Here is an 11,809-nt window from a genome sequence, read left to right on the forward strand (position 1 = left end):
CTAGCCTATATGCATAATCATTGACTCTTTTTAGCACTTTAAAAGGACCATCACCTCGAGGGCTACATTTAGACTTCCTTTTCTTAGGAAATCTATCTTTATTTAGCTTTTGGACTTTTTGAGGACTTTTTTCTTTGTCCTCATCTTTCTCTTTTTCTCTTTTGTTCTTCATTTGAAGTTGATCCTCAGCCACTTGTGATCGCAAAAGAGGATGAAGAACAAACTTTTTAGCATTGAGAGTAAAGGTAATCTCGTTGGTGAGACCATTGTGCATGGTTTTCTTATCAAATTGCCAAGGTCTCCCCAATAAGATATGACAAGCTTCCATATGTACTACATCACATATCACACTATCTTCATATTTCCTAATGGAAAACTTGACCTTTACTTGATGATTGACTGCCAAATCCCCATCTTCATTAAGCCAATGAAGTTTGTAAGGTTTTGGATGAGGTAAGACAGTCAATGACAGCTTGTCAACCAACCTAGTATTGCAACAGTTACAACACGAGCCACTATCCACAATTAGAGAACAAGTGTTTTGCAAAATTTTATACCTTGTGTGAAATATGTTCTCTCTTTGTGCTAGTGCTTGTGAACTAGGTTGATTGTTGAGGAGGATCCTTCTAATCATTAAAAGGTCCCCATCACAAGGGTGAGCATCTTCTATATTAGACTCGTTGGATTCCTCACTTCCACTCTCACTTTAATTTTCATCCTGGCTACTATATCTATCAACACCCCTAAGAATCATGGTCTTTTTGGTGGGGCATTAAGATGCTATGTGACCTCTACCAGGACATTTGAAACATTTGATTTCACTTGTGCGAGTGTGTGATGATGCACTCCCCTCTTTACCTTTTCCTAGATTCCTAGGTGGCCCCTCCTTTTTCTCTTCTTTCTTAAAATCTTTCTTAACATAAGAGTTAGTTTGAGCTTGATTTCTTTTTGAAAAAGATTTTCTCAATTTTGTTGTTCTACCTTAATGCATATTTGCACCAAATCATTCAAATCTTGGTAAGGTAAAAGCTCAACTCTATCTCTTATATCAAGGTTTAAGCCACTTAAGAATCTAGAAATGGTAATGGACTCTTCCTCAATTATTCCCGCCCTCATCATAAGTAACTCCATTTTCTGTCTATATTCTTCCACAGACATATTTCTTTGTTGGAGTCTTTGGAGCTTGTTCATGAGCTCCCTATTGTAGTAGGAGGGAATGTGTCTCTTCCTTAGAGTTGACTTAAGATCATTCCAATATTAAATTGAAGGTCCATTACTTTTTAGCCTCTCTTGGACTATAGAAGTCCACCAATACATAGCATACCCTTAAAAGCTTAGGGTAGCAAGAGGCACTTTCCTTTCTTCACTAACTTGATGGCAAGCAAAGAGTTGCTCGACCTTCATTTCCCAATCCAAATAAGCTTCAACATCATCCTTGCCTTGAAAGTGAGGCAAGTCTACTTTAATTTCTCTAGGAGTAGGGTCTTTTCTTTGTCTCCTAATGTGGGAAGGTTGTTGATAATATTCTCCTAATCTTAATCCTTCCTCTTCCCCATATATTGAAGCTCCACTTCTAGACCCTTTCCTAGAATTACTCCTACTTTTTAGCTTATTTTGGATTTTCTCATCTCTTTTCTTTAAAGCTTTGATTTGTTTCTCCAAGAGAGCAATTTGGCCATCTCTTTCCAATTGATCTTTAACCTTGTAAATTGCCTCTTGTTGTCTCCATAGTTCAAGTGATTTGAGTTGTTGAGAAACATGTTTTAAACTATGAATTGAATCCTCATAATCACTTGCACTATGTAGGGAGGGTTAACTAGCCATGATTACTAAAAGCTAACTAAGAAATTCTATAGAAGAAGTAAATAGCAAGCTTCTTGAATTATCTTCCAGGAAAGAGAGGTGAATCACTTGGATTGCTTACTTACCAAGTCTTTCCTTGCCAAAGTAATTCAAAGAATATTGCACAAAACTTCTAAAATAGAATTAGACACACACTAACAATTAAGCAACAAAAACAAAAAGATTTGGAGTCTAACTATGTGACCTACTTTGGTGAGGCTTGATGTTGCAAGACACACTCACCGTCTACAAGCGCTTTTACTATTTAAGAAGGTTCTAATTAAGAGATGACAGAACACCTAAGGCTCCCCCAAGACACTTAATTAGTCCAAAGAGATACAAGAAAGAAAACTTGAACAAATACAACTCAAATGAATACAATCACAAATTTGCGCAAACTTTAAAAAGTCTTTAAGTGTTTCACTCCACTCTTTTCTTTCTTCTTTTGTCTCACTCAAGTGTTTGCTTTGAATTTTCTCCTTTGTGAACTTCACTTGTAGCTTGGAGCTCCACTTTGGTTTCCACCTCCTAGGATGCTACCTTGAGTATTTGGTTACCTCCAAAGAAATCTTCCACCAAGAATGTAACACCAAACTAAAGAAGCCAATATGGAAAAACAAGAAAAGCTTAAATGAAAGAAGAGCTAAACTCAAGTGGAATATCGATGAAACATACCCAAAGATTTAACAAAAAAGGACAAACTAGAAACAAGGCAAAGAAACAAGTTAAGCACTCAAATGAATTACCTAAAGAATGGCACTAGAATGGATTAAAAACAACAAAAAACAAGCCAGAAATCGGCACAGAATTTGAATTTTTAGCCAATGCCAGTCCAAAAACGTGAAATTCAGCCTCTACTTCAGCGATTTATCATTTTTTCATTTCTCAACATTTTTCAATGATTTGATTTTTCTTTTTTTCGTATATGGTTTAGCTACAAGAGGCAAAAATTAGATCTGGATTTGCAATAGCCAATTTTTTGTGATAAAACAAATACAGAAAGTGTGCAGACAGACAAAACTGGAACAATAGTAAAATGCAATAGAAAAAATGCTCTCAAACTCAAGTGATGGTAGTGATTCTAGGGTACTTCTTTTGCCACTTTCTTTTGATCTTTTCTTTTGATTATTTTTTGCACTTGTATGTACTCTTTTTGTGCTCTTTTTCTTTCTTTTTTTATAGCTCTTACAGCAACTAGTTTCCACCACAAATTAGAATCACCACCACACTATGCTTGATCATTTGCATTTTAATAGAAACAAAAGAGAAGGAAACTTAAAGGAATCAAAAGAAGATTATGAAACTCAAGAAAACACAATGGAAATTAACTATAAAGAACTTGCCAAAAACTAATTAACAAGTATGAACTCAAATGCGAAAATTAAAAGCACACAAAGCACACTAGAAACGAAAATGAAACTTAGGTGATTAAGCAAGCACAAGGAAAATTCCCACTGGACATTAAGATAACAAAGATTATCTAGATGTGAAGGTTCATTTTCAAGGCTGCAAGGGAGAAGAGAAGGTGTATTTATGAACCAAAAATAGCAGCAAAACAGTAGCAATACAACAACAAAACAATAACAAAATGGAAAGCTAAACAAAGGAATTTAAGACATAATTGAACTACACATTACTATAGACAAAACATATGGATGAGAAAATTAAAATGACTCAAATAGATGAAATAGAAAATGAACAAGACTCAAACGAAAATGTAAAAGGCACACAAATTCACCATGGTTGAGTTCTTAGGCAAAATGGCCGAATGGTTCCAAAGGAACAATGATAAGAACCATATAACCAATGAGGTGAAAAGAAGAAAAACAAAAAGACAATCAAAGGAAGTAATGAACAACATAGAAATTGAAAGAAAAACCACAGGGAAGATGAACTTATCTCTTGATGTCAAGCTTGATAAACCAAGGCTCTAGATACCACATGATGAGTCCATCTTCAAGAGTAAGGAAGCCAAGGAGAAGCCATGCGGAATTGATGAAGCTTCCATGGAGAAGGATGAAGGTGCGAAAGTTAGAAGATGAGAGATGAAGTGGTGCGGCAATGGTGTTTGGAGAAGCTCTCAAGTGAGGTTGGGCCAACACTCAAGGAAGGGGGCTAGAGGAAACCAAGAAGGAGAACTCTAGCCTAAGTTGATTCACAAAAAGAGAGGAGTCTGGAGTCATCTCAACAGAGTTTCTCTACTATATTCATGAATGAAAATACAAGGGTCCTAAGCTCTCTATTTATAGTAGAAAAGGAGAGCCAAGTGGTCTAGAAAAATGGAGGGAAAAAGGATCTAAAAAGTTGAATTTTGGAGGCAAAAAGGAGCATGTGGGAGGTGTGACTTGCCACCTAAGCAAGTCACACTTGTCTTGCCATTGGAAGCTAACTCTCATCCTTGGAGAGCAAGTTTGAGAAGCTTCTAGGCTTTTTTAGAGTAGACACACTACTCTTGGCCCATTTGGCCCAATTCCCCTTTTTGGTCCAAAATTACTCCTAAAGCCCAATTTCTTCTAAGGCCCAATGCATGGTCCAAAGAAAACCTTATTCTACTGGGCCCAAAATACAAAGCCCAAAAATATACCCTATTCTAATATTTACAAACAAAGAGTCTTAGGCTAGGTCTTCACACCTTCCTTGGCCTATGTAAAGTTCATCTTGGGCCTTGTATGTGCATTGGAGGCCCATTCCTCTTGTATCCTCCTAGCCATTGCTCTTGTTGTGAGTCCCTTGGTTAGAGGCATCTCATCAAAATTAGTATGATTCAAGTAGTGGAGGAGTATGCAGGTGTGTTTCTAGACGAGATACCAGAGTTGCCACCGAGTAGGGATATGGATTTCTCTATTGATCTCATCCTTGGAGCTGGCCCAGTATCCATGGCACCATATTGGATGACACCAGCAGAGTTGGCTGAGTTGAAGAAGCAAATAGAAGACTTGCTTGAGAAGAAGTTCATCTGGCCGAGTGCATCACCTTGGGGAGCACCTGTACTCTTGGTAAAGAAAAAGGACGGTAGCTCGAGGTTGTGCGTCGATTACCGTCAGTTGAATAAGCTAACCATAAAGAATAAGTATCCACTGCCGAGGATAGACGATCTATTGGATCAGCTGAGGAGAGCCATAGTGTTCTCTAAAATTGACTTGAGGTCTGGATATCATCAGATCTTAGTCAAACCTGAGGATGTGGAGAAGACGGCTTTCAGGTCACGCTACGGGCATTATGAGTATATAGTGATGCCATTTGGGGTGACAAATGCTCTTGCTATTTTCATGGATTACATGAACCGGATATTCTGACCGTACCTGGATCAGTTATTTATCGTGTTCATTAATGACATACTGATATATTCGGAGAGTCAGGATGAGCACGCAGAGCATCTGAGAGTGGTGCTGAGAATTCTCAGAGAGCATCAGGTGTATGGTAAGTTATCGAAATGTGAGTTTTGGCTGGATGAGGTGCAGTTCTTGGGGCATGTGATATTATCCCAAGAGATAGCAGTGGATCCGGCGAAAATTGAAACAGTGGTGAAGTGGGAGAGGCCGCAGACCGTTACTGAGGTGCAAAGCTTCTTGGGACTAGCCGGTTATTACAGAAGGTTCGTGGAGGGTTTCTCCAAGATGGTGCAACTATTGACACAACTCACTAGAAAGGATTAACCTTTCTCTTGGACAGATGAGTGCGAGGCATGCTTCGAGAATATGAAAAGAAGGTTGACCACCGCACCAGTTTTGGCTATCCTTGACACGACCAAAATGTTTGACGTGTACTGTGATGCCTCATATTAGGGGTTGGGTTGTGTACTAATGCAGGATAAGCGACCTGTGGCATATGCGTCGAGACAATTAAAGGTGCATGAGAAGAATTACCCGACACACGATTTGGAGTTAGCTGCAGTAGTTTTCGCCCTCAAAACATGGAGGCATTACTTATATGGGGCACAGTTTCAGGTATTCAGCGATCATAAAAGTTTAAAATACTTGTTTGATCAGAAAGAGCTGAATATGAGGCAAAGACGCTGGATGGAGTACTTGAGGGATTACAACTCTGAGCTGTTATACCACCCTAGTAAAGCTAATGTCGTAGCAGATATCCTGAGTAGGAAGAAAGTTCATGTGTCGGCCATGATGCTTAAGGAGTTGGAGCTGATAGAACAGCTGCGAGACATGAATCTAGGATTGGATATGGGGGCAGGTCATATACGGTGCAGTATGCTGAGGATCACTAATGAGTTCCTAGATGAGGTTCGGGTGGAACAGGATAATGATCAGGAACTGCAGCAGATCATTAGTGAGTTGGGCACAAAGAAGAGGAAGGACTTCAGGATGGGCAGGGACGACATTCTACGATTCAGAGAGAGGGTGTGTGTTCCCAACAGTCGGGTCTTGAGGAAGATGCTCTTGGATGAAGGGCATAAGAGTCGTCTTAGCATACATCCAAGTATGACTAAGATGTACAAAGATTTGAAAGCTACTTTCTGGTGGACGGGCATGAAGACAGATGTGGCTGATTATTTCGCTTCCTGTTTGGTATGTCAAAAGGCAAAGATTGAGCATCAGAGGCCGGGTGGTATGTTGGAGCCTCTGGATATTCCACAATGGAAATGGAACAGTATTTCCATGGACTTCGTTACACACCTGCCGAGATCGGTGAGAGGGCATGACTCAATCTGGGTAATAGTAGACAGATTGACGAAGTGCGCTCATTTCTTGCCGATTAATCAGAAGATGTATATGGACAAATTGGCAGATTTGTATGTCAGAGAGATTGTCAAACTACATGGGGTACCGACGAGTATTGTGTCGGATAGAGACCCAAGGTTCACATCGAGATTCTGGCAGTCACTACAGAACGCCTTGGGTACTTAGTTGAGAATAAGCTCAACCTATTATCCCCAGACCGATGGGCAGTCTGAGAGGGCTATCCAGTCAATGGAAGATTTACTAAGGACTTGTGTACTGGATCACTTGGGGACGTGGAGTGATATGCTGCCATTAGTCGAGTTCACTTATAATAACAACTATCATTCCAGTATTGGAATGGCACCATAGGAGGCATTGTATGGTAGGAGATGTCGAACCCCATTGTGTTGGTAGAAGGATGGGGAGGCAGTAGTGCTTGGACTAGAGCTCTTGCAGCAGACCACTGAGAAGGTGAGAGTGATACAGGATCGGATGCATGCAACTCAGAGCAGGCAGAAATCTTAAGCAGATAAGAGGAGGATGTCGCTTGAGTTTGAGGTAGGTGATCATGTATTTCTCCGGGTGACGACTACAGTAGGTATTGAGAAAGCACTAAAATTGAGGAAGTTGACTCCTCGATTCATCGGGCCATACCAGATCACGAGGAAGATTAGACATGCAACATACGAGATTGCTTTGCCACCACACTTGGCAAACTTACATAATGTCTTCCACGTGTCGCAGCTGAGGAAGTACGTTACAGATCCTACACATATATTGGAGGAGGATGATGTACAGGTGCGCGAGGACTTGACGATTGGAGTTGGACCAGTGAGAATCCTGGATTCTCAAGTCATGCAACTCAGAGGGAAGGAGATCCGAATAGTGAAGGTTCTCTGGGATGAAACGACCCAGGAGATGACGTGGGAGATGGAGGATCTCATGAGGAAATCTTATCCTCACCTATTCACTGGTAAGTTCTCTTTTTTGAGGACGAAAAATTTAAGGTAGGAGGAATGTAAGACCCGTAAAAATTAATTAATTAAATAAATAAATAATTAATAAATGCGGGAGGGAAGATAATTTATGACATTAATTTTTTATTGCTATGATGTGAAAAAGTACTAGCTCAAATGGTTAAGCGTACTTTGATTGTGTGAAAGGACTTGTGTTCGAGTACTATGAATGCCATTTATGTGCTATTTAAGTATTATTGTTTTAATGATATGATTAATCACGTTTCTCATGATATAATGCTTGAATAATATCAATTAGCATGAAACATGAATTGGCATGATGGTTAGCATTGACTTGGCATTGGTATGGTTATGGGTTCAAACCTTGGAGAACCCAAATTAAACCTTATTTTTGGTATTTTTGGCTTTGGCTTGAATATGAAGAGTTGATGGAAACCCTAGATGAATAGGCAGCCATGGGTAGCTGAAAAACAGACCATAAAGGCCAAATAAATGGTAATTAACATCATTATTATGTCATTTTCGTTTTATGCAATTAAGCCACCCTAAAGTCCCATTTAAAAGGTAATTTGGAGAGGAGAAAAAGGTTTGGTTTGCCTTCTGTTGGTACTGCACATAAGGAGAGAAAAATTAGAGTGAAGAGAGTGAGTTGAGTGAATCATGGAGGTAGTTTGAGGAGGTCTACGGGAGGCATTTGGAAGCAAGGGAGAATTTATAGCACTTCAAGTTTGTAAGCAAAAGGATCCAGGTTAGGGTAGTTCCCCATGTTAATTTTATGTGCTCGCATGAAGTGTATGATAAATGTATGATAAAAATGCATGAACCTTGAATGTACTGTGATTTTTCTGAGTTCTGGAAATTTTCCAGAAACCGCCTGGCGGGCTATACATAGGCACCAGGCGGCTTATACCATTTTATGTTTGCTTCTGGTTTCATGGAGGAACTGCCTGGCGGTGAGGCCCTGTGCTGCTAGGCGACATAGGCTGATAACCCATTTTTGGGTTTCTCTGAGGAACTGCCTGGCGTTGATGAATTTTTGCCAAGCAACACGAGCCATGTTGGCTCGATTTTGTGATTCCATGCGTCTTTGAAGGGTTTTGATTGGGGGAACACCAAGTGGTATTGGTTAAGGAAAGATATAACCTGTATTTCATTGATTTTTGGTGTAACTGATGGTGGAAATCAATAGAACACTGAGAATGCAGTCTTAAGGTTTGATGTTGGATTTTTGGTAGAATGGAACGATATAGTTGTTAATTTTTCTAAAATCAAATTATGATGAAATTAGCCTAAGTGATTCTGGGTATCACTATAGTCATGTTATTGGAGGGAAAACGATTAAGATGGAAATAGGAGAGCATACAGATAGTATAGGAGATTCATCTTAGGTGCGGAAAATCTGGGAAATTGCCCAGAAACTTATGCACTGCCTAGCGGCACGCGACCTGCCCCTAGGTGCCATCTCAGTGGCATTAATTATGTGTTGCTGTAAGGGACGAAGCTGGTTTTGGGAATTCAGTGATCCAGGAAGTGAAGGAATAGAGTCGAGGAATGCTGATTGGTGAATTAGAAATGTGTTAAGTAGAGGATTGAGTTGAGATAGGAAGAAATGGGAACTTTAGCACATTACAGAGGTCTGATTTACTGGTATCAATAGGTGAGTTTGGATGGAAAAACCAAAGAGAAGAGGTTGAGGACTTGGGGGTACTATTAGGTGCCAAATTAATCCAGAATGTAACCACCATTTCTAGAAGTTGGAATAATGAGTTAAGAAGGATAACTGAATGATGGTAAACCCAATTGTGTTAAAAGTGGTGAAGGTATAAAATTGCACAGTGAAAAATGTTAAACCTGAGGGTATGAGTGTTATACTTGGGAGAAAAACTCAAACTAGGGATATGTTTGTGATTCAATTGACATTGAGTAAATTGTCTTGAGGACATAATGAGAATTGGAAGATATAGAGCTTAGCGGGTGGCAATAATACAAATATTAAGAGAATTGATTTCTGGAAATGTGCCAAGAGTAGATGGAAGGTTAGCATTCGATAAAGTGCAGAAAAAGATCAAGTCAGGGACTGTTCTGGTATGGCGCCTAGCGGCGTAGTGCGAACCGCCAGGCGGGACTGACCATTTCAGGGAAGAGCCTAACGTGTGGCGCTTGGCAGACCAGAGGGTCCAGCTAGGAGATATCCGGATGCAGGGAGTGCTCTGAAGCACTTAGCGCCTGGCGATACGCGTCACCCGCCAAACAGTCTAGGAGCTGGCAGCGCCTAGAGGCACGTGTTCCCCGCCAGGCGATTTTACTACTGCAGCTTGGAGTTGTTGATTTCATAGGTGTGCTCTAGAAGGCTTTTAGTGATGCTTTAAAGGTGGGATTGCTGGTGTTCCTTGATTTGTGGCTCGGAACGTATCCCTTGAGTTGTGGCTCGGGATAGGGGTTAAGCACGTGGTATTCCTTGAGTTGTGCCTCGGAGTAGCATCTCTTGAGTTGTGGCTCGGGATGGCGGATGAACACGAGGAACCCTTGAGTTGTGGCTCGGATTGGCGAGTGTTGTCGGTGTGAGTGTGCTGGTTGTGGCCAGTACGGATGGGTCCAAATAGATTGCCCTCCTGAATCGTTGACTGACAAGTTTGGTAGTCTTGGGACGTTACGAGCTATACTCGTATTTGGGAACTCCACTGGCATTGCGGTGTATGATCCATAGCAATGGTTCCCGCACGTGCTCTATCAGTTGTGGCCGATAGGTGTGGCAGCAAGTCATCTTGAAGTAATCACTAGAAGAAGTAGAACACGAAAGTCATGGTTGTGGCCATGATATATGGAATTAATTGGATGTTTGAGCATGTCTAAATATATATGTGTTATATAGGTGTATGTTATTTTATATGCTATATTTGTTAAGTTCACCCTATCTGCTTGTGATTGACGATGATCATGTACGCAGTACACGTGAGCAGATGTTGTTGACGCAGGTGGCGTTGGTGAAGCTTAGTTGCGGAGAGGGGATAGCTAGTGAAACTTTATGTTTTTTTTCTTTATGGGTGTGATTATAACCTTGTGTTTTGGTGATTTATGGATTTGAACATTGTTTAATTAATTAATAAAGTTTCAAATTTTCCCGCATTTTGGGAAAATGAGGTATTATTAAATGCAGCATATTTTAATTTACTTTCTTTATTTTATTAAAAATTCGTAATATCCTGACAGAATGTTACAGACACTCCTCTATCAAGGTTACATTATGGGTAGTCTGCAACTCTTATATAGTTTCATTCACCTATAATTTACTATTGTAAACCCATCCCTTCAAGGTTTATAAGTTGCCAAGGGCTTTATCATAGTGTAGTAATTACATCCATCCTATGGTAATAACTAACAATCCACTACCTTAAGTCAGACATTCCAAACATTCTGCACTGTAATGAATAAAATCTTCCTTCCAATAGTCTTAAGTACCTTTCATAGAATCCTACACGGAGGGCGATATGAATTGACATTTTTCATCCCCTTATTACCAATCAAAATCTACCAATAGACACTATTAACTTATTCCTACTTACCAAACTTAATATTGCATAATCACATATCATCCATCTATGGTTATGAGCCACAAATGACACCTAAGGTCCATAATTCATGAGCAAACCTTTATCAACAACACATAAGCAACGGACTAGGATTCCAAACCTGAAACTTTTATTTAGAATTATCATTCTCCTTTTCTTTCCTTAACATTCCTTCCAACATACCATAACATAGTCAAACTCTCCAACCTATTACCATTCACATACTAAACGCACCAAATTGCAACAATGCATATATAATAGACTAACTCTCTATTCTTAATTCAATTCATAAAGGTTTCTCGTTCTTTACTCTCTTGAATCAACCTAATTTTCGTTCCCCTCCACCATTGCACATATGATCATGGGTTACCATGCCCGAGTATGTCTAACACTCTACCATACCCACATTTTTAATCAATTTCATATAAGCAAAGCTCCCAATATGGTATACACACATCGATTTCCAGCGATCACATAGACTTTCTACATAACCAGCATCAAAACACCTAAAAGAAACGCGATAATGTCACGTCGCCTGGCGGATATTCATCCCTGCCAGGCGGTTCATGCCAACAGAAAAAAATACAGTGCACATAGTAATGAGCCACCTGGTGGTTCAGGCCTTACTGCTAGGCGGTTTTTGGCCAGAAACCTAGAAATCGCGAAAACAACACAATGAGGAAAGGAGTTCATGCAGTATGGTTCATTCAATGAAACAGTACATCGCATATGAATTAAAACA

The 11,809-nt window shown here is 39.9% G+C and overlaps 1 pseudogene; it reads right to left on the minus strand.

The window, feature by feature from the left end:
• Window positions 1–284: 284 nt before the first annotated feature.
• On the minus strand, window positions 285–4,553 carry LOC146887049 (uncharacterized; annotated as a pseudogene).
• Between the last annotated feature and the right edge of the window lie 7,256 nt (window positions 4,554–11,809).

Source organism: Vigna unguiculata, chromosome 4 (assembly GCF_037176805.1).
Source record: "Vigna unguiculata cultivar grain cowpea cultivar isolate G323 ecotype 2 chromosome 4, ASM3717680v1, whole genome shotgun sequence".
NCBI lineage: Eukaryota > Viridiplantae > Streptophyta > Magnoliopsida > Fabales > Fabaceae > Vigna > Vigna unguiculata.